A 6000-nucleotide genomic window follows, 5' to 3' on the forward strand; every position below is an offset into this window, starting at 1 on the left:
CTTCTCTTAGGAAGAAGAGGTGGCATGGGGTGGCATGGGGTGGCACAGGGCTGGAGTGGACGGGAGGCAGAGTTGAGACTTGGTGGGAGGCAAGATCCCTGGAAGGGTTTGGATGTGCCTGGGAGACTCCTGTGGGCAGCCGACGGGAGGGAAAGAGTCTCACTGGGCAAGAAGGCAGCAGGGAGGCGAGGTGGGCAACCCAGAACTGGCCATAAGCAGAGGCAGAGAGGGGACAGAGGGGGCTAGACGGGTGTGGCGTGTGGGACCAGGAGAGGGCATGCCAGCAGCTGCGGCTTTTCCACTTGCTGGAGCTGGACAGACTTGTCCTTTGGACTCCTTGATCCTAGTAAAAGAAGAGGGGTGGAAACAAGACCTAGCACCTCTCTCAGCTTTAGAATCAGCCACGATCATTTTTGGTTAGCAATCGATGGTGGAAAGTGGCTGGGAGAAGTAAGATTTAGCCTCCCGAATAGGCAGCGGGGAAGGAAGGGACCAGAAGCGCTTCCACCAACTCATCTGCATTTCAAACAGCCCGTTTGTTTTATCTCCTAATTAGCATACTCACCCTCAGCTGAAAACGAGTCCATTAAAGGAAACTCTGCTCGGGGGGCCTAGCTTCCCCTTTAAATATTTTTAAAGTGCATGATTAATACACTTGCCCAGTGCTGCCTCGCCTGTGCTGGGGGGTCAGGGGGCAGGTAAATGAGGGAAAATGGGTGCCCTCCATGGTGACTTGCTGATTAATCACTGCCTCCTTTCCATAAATCACAGCAGATGGCAGGAGCTGGCTGCAGGCCCTTGTGGGGAATGAGGTGCTGCGGGCTGGATGGATGGTCAGAGGAGACCCGGATGGCCCCATTTGTGCTGTCCTTTTAGCATCACAGCACTCAGATCCCACCCCCTCTGCACTTGGAGGCAATTCCCAAGTTCGAGAGAGAGAGAGAGAGAGAGAGAGAGAGAGAGAGAGAGAGGGAGGCTGTGACTGTTGTGAAAACATGAGAAATCGAATCTTCCTTTGGAATTTTCAGGACTCAATAACAACATCAATTCTAGGAATAGCCAGGTTTGGGCTGGGGTGTCTAGCATATTGCGATATGTGTATTGGTTTTGCCCTGAATGTACCCACAAGCCCCATTTTCTGGATAGGAATGTGAGAATTCCCCAGAGGGGCACGGGCAGACACAGGCATAGTCCCTAGCTGATCCCACTCAAGGCCTGTCCTTTGCTCACCTCCCTCCTGCCTTCTGAAGGAAGCACCATCCTACCCAGGCGCAGGAATGAAGGTCCTGGGTCTTGTATGGCTCTCTTGCCCCCAGGCCCTCAGCCCTTCCTGGCAGTTTCCCTCCATCCTTCCATACCCAGCTCTGATGTCCATGCCTGGGGCCACTGCAGGATTTCTCTTGTCTGGGGACAAGATCCCCACTCAGGTGTCCATGGCCATTGTTTATACTTCTTGAAGTCCCTAATAAAAGTGTTTTAAATTTGTCTCTTGGCTTGTCCCCCTTCCCAAGACAGGTTGGATTTCCTGAAGACAGGCCCTGTGGCCACAGCCCCTGAGTAGGCGTGAAAGATTTTGATGGTCAACTTAGTTGAACTGGAGCTGCAGTTGCCAGAACTCTCTTCCCTGTGTAGCTGAGGCGAGCAAAGGTCCCAACAGTTTGCCTACGATGTGCAGGCAGTGGCCAGATCTTCAGTTCACTTTCAGAAGGCGCAGGTGGTCACTGACCTGCTTACGGTATTGCTGACTGACAGGTGGTGGATTTGGTACCCGGGCCCTCCTTGACTTTCCTGACTCCTGAACCAGGTGTGTGCTTAGCTTTAGGAAGGTGCCAGTTTCTGCAGGTCACCCATCACTGAAGGTGTAGTCTGGAAAGTGAAGGCAGACCTACCTGGGGCCCAGTGCTTCCCCGGGGATTCCAGCTTGGCCTGTCAGGGTCCATGTGTCCTTGATGCCCACTTCATGCCATCCTGTCTTCCCCACATCTGTCCTGCCAGCCAGACATAGCTGAGGATCCTCCCTTAGACTGGCTAGCTGTATGCACAATGGTGTAAGGTCTTGTTCCTATAACAGACTGTGTGTGTATCCCCAGTGTCTCTGTGCTTCTAATTAAGCCCTGACTGACAAGCAGCAGAGCCTATAGTAAGCAGAGCCTATAGGAAGGGCAGGAGGAGTGGGGAGATGGGAAACCCTTGCAGGATTGGACCTGTTTGTGGGTTTTGCAGATTGCATGGAAAAGTGGGACCCATTGTTCCTGCAGAAGGAACAGCATGTGAAGAGAAGAGTGGGTTCCTCAGTGAGATAGTGCCCTTGAGGAACATGGGTCCCTATTGGGCCCTGGAAGTGAAAAGGTCTACAGGAAGCCAAGCCTGACCTTGATGGAGCCCAGACTCCTGCATGGGGAGCCATGTGGAGTTTTCCTATAGGGGAGGCACCCTGTGGTCCCTGCAGACCAGAGACGTGAAGGTTGAGTACACATCAGCCCTCCTCCAGGAAGCCTGTCCTGATTTCTCTTCCCTTTCTATCTGGGGTTCTGTCCATCCTTGGGTACTTAGTCTGAATTCCAGAACATCTACACTCCTAACATCCCCGTGGTCCGTGCCTTTAACAAGAGTCAGCTGTATGCCTTGGAAAGTCTTCTCAGAGTCTGCAATCTAGGGCTATGGTGAAGACCAAGGGCCCAAGGTTTGTGTCCACTCTGGGGACCACCCTCTGGGACCTGGGACAGGCCGCTTGCCCTGTGAGGCTCGGTTTCCTCACATGGGAGATGCGGAGGCTGGATGAAGGGCTGGGAATGGGAGAGGGTTTTGGACACCTTTGGGACGGACTCCCAGGACTGGGGCCCCAGGGCAGGTAGGTGGGCTGGGAGGTGGAGCCTCCCGCGCGATGGGCGCCATGGCCGTCCTCTCGGCAGGGGGCGCCGGCGGGCTTCTGGACTCCGACCCCCACCTCTCCTAGTTCTTCAAGGATTAGAAATCACCCTTGGATCCATTCTCAAACAGAAGTTGGAACCGTCGCTTTGAGAACTTCAGTGTAGCTGTCACTTTGGCTTTCAGAGCTAGCTCGGGAACTGGGAAGGTTCGGGCCGCCGGGCTGAAGGGCCAGCCAGCGTCTCATCTGGTGGCTGCACCAGCGAACCAGGAGGCTTGGGGGGGGGGGGGGGCGCGGGAGGGCGGGGGGCGGGGCTATGGGCGGGGCCGCGCGCGGTCTTTTTGTTATTTTGTCCTGGAAGAAATGCCAGGTACCACCTGTGTTCCACCTTGCCCTGTGGGCTGGCTTTGAACTCCAGCAGAGCCGAAGTTGGACATTTTTGATGAAAGATTTTTGTGAGCTTTGGGACAGATTGGACAGCTATCAGGAGTGGGGGACAACTTGGAGCTTGGGGTGGGGACAGGACCTTCTTCACCCACTGTTTACTTCTTGCCCTTCAATTAGCTGCTCCGAAATGGTTTACGGTTCAGGAACTGGATTTTAGTAAGGGCACGACTTGTGCACACATTTACTTTTCTTACTGTTTTTAATCAGTGTCTTGTGAATGTCCCCCAGTGTGTGGAGATGGCCCAGCCTTGGTTTTCCTAGCCCTTCAATACTTGCATAAGATGGAGCACTCCAGCACAGATACGGGGTCCACCTTAACTGAAAAGTGGCTATTCCCCATCACAGAGTCACAGACAGGAAACAAAGGGACAGCCACCGTGGGTTCCTGACTCCCATCACTGGAGAGCGAACCACACCCCCTCCACAGCAGGTGGCTGCACCAAGCCCCTCAGCATCACAGCCGCGGGTGTGGCCTTGCCAAGGTGTTCAGCAGACAGAGGAGCCTGGCCCTGGGGACAGGTCCCTGAGTTTTACCACTGGTCTCTGCAGCACCTGTAGTCTTCAGCTGCTGGAGTCCTGTGGACCTCAGTTTCTTCCCCTATGAAATAGGGGATAAGAGCAATGACCCCGTGAGATTATGGGGGAGCATTCAATGAGATTGCACAGCACCTGTGCAATCATTGCCTTATGTTTTTACCAGGGTTTTTGTAGCAATTGTTCATTAGTACATCCCTCCTGATCACTAGTTCTGTACTATGCCCAAGAGAGGGGACTGGGGTTTGCAGAGGTTAAAGGAGCTGCCCAGGAGGAATAGTGCAGGGGAAGGTGGAGCCAGCACCTACCAGGCCTGCAGCCAGGCTCAGGAGAGCAAGGTGAACCCACAGAGGAGCCCACATTTCCTCTGAGGAATAGCAGCAATTCAGACCCTACCCTGATATGCCAGGAGAAGCACATGGGAGGGGGTCCTGGAGAGGGTGCAGATGCTGCTTGCTGGGCTGGAAGACTGCTGGCCAAGGTGGGCAAGGGTGGAGAGGGGTGGGGGCACTAGGCAGGGCAAGGAAATGGGGCCTAGTGCTATGTGGGGCTGTGGGGGCTTTGGGAGACTGGTGGCCATAAGGGAGGGTTGGGTACCTGTGGCAAGAGCTGGGGGTGGAGCCGGTGTTAGCTTACAGAGAAGGGAAGAGGCCTGCTGGGTGAAGGAAGGGTTTGCAACTGGAGTTCAGACTTGATGTGATGACAACAGGCAACCATGGTAGACTCTTCTTTTTTTTTTTTTTTTTTTTTTTGGTACTGGGGATTGAACCCAGAGACCTTAACCCCTGAGCCACATCCCCAGCCCTTTTTTGTATTTTCTTTGGAGACAAGGTCTCACTGAGTTGCTTGGGGCTTTGCTAAATGTTGAGGCTGGCTTTGAACTTGCGATCCTCCTGCCTCAGCCTCCCACACCACTGGGATCACAGGCATGCACCACTCCACCAGGCCCATGGTAGACTCTTGAGGGAGGGAGTCACCCCATGGTGGAGGTGGAGCTTCAGAGGAAGGTGCTAGGGCTGGGAATGGGCTAAGGAAAGGAAGAGTGATGAAGGAGATCAGTTCTTGATACCATCCACGACTGATTCAAACTTAATGCCCTGGTTCCAGCTCATGTAGTAAATGAACTTAGAAACTGCCATCAAAAATCACATTTCACAGAACCTGAGAAAATGCTCACAGTGTTAAGGCTGAGCACAGAACTAAGAACAGCTGAGTATGCACAGCATGATCTCAAGTTTGTACCTGTGCATGGGTTTGCCAGGACAGACCTGGTCCCTTGTCTTCATGGAGGAGATTTTGTTTGGTGGTTGTTTTGTTTTTTTTTTTCCTTTTTTCTCTCTTTGACAACAATCTTCCTTCATTTCCTGGAAGGATTTCCTGCCTTAGCTCTTCCTGCCCTGGGGTAAGAGGAGCTGGTTTCTGGTTACAAATGATTCAGTCTCTGGATTTTGTGGCCTTTGAAGTCCTTAGGAAAGGACAAGATGGGGATCATGTGGCAGGTAGAGGCGGACACTGGGAGAGGTTAGAGTCAGGGAGGACCCCTCTCTGCAACAACAATGGGGAGACTCTGGGCCCAGGCTGGATGCAAGGATGCAGCGGGTCCAGAGCCCCAGACGGCTGCTACTCCAGGAGGCGCTCTCCCGTGATCCCTGCATCTGAGAGAGACGCACAGGCTGCTGCACAGCCGCATTCCCCCTCAGGGCTGCTCAGATGGACAACACAAGTGACAGGTGACCCAGTGCCTTCACCCTCCCTCTCACTCACACATACCTTGGCTCTGCCAGAACTGGGGAACCATCCAAGGTTGGAGGGCGGAGGGGACTCAAATTTCACACTTCCTTTGATTACAAACCAAGGAGGATATGCAGTTTCCTGCAGGCGCAAGTTGGTGGCCCGGGGGTCCCCCCATCAAACACACTGACAGAAGGAAAAGCTTGCGTCTGAAAGGCATAGCCCCACCCTTAGAGTCCCTCTCTGCAGGTGGGGTGAAGGTGATTTTTCTTTTCTATTAGTGAACTGTATTTTTCTAATTTCCTGAATGAAGAGATGCGAATTTTAAAATTAGAAGAAAAAAAGAAAATAAACACAAAGAAAAATCCAAAACGACCAGGAAAACAAGCCCTGGAGAAGAGAGTGACTTGCTTGCGTGG

The sequence above is a fragment of the Sciurus vulgaris genome, assembly GCF_902686455.1.
Source record: "Sciurus vulgaris genome assembly, chromosome: 3".
NCBI classification, from domain to species: Eukaryota; Metazoa; Chordata; class Mammalia; order Rodentia; family Sciuridae; genus Sciurus; species Sciurus vulgaris.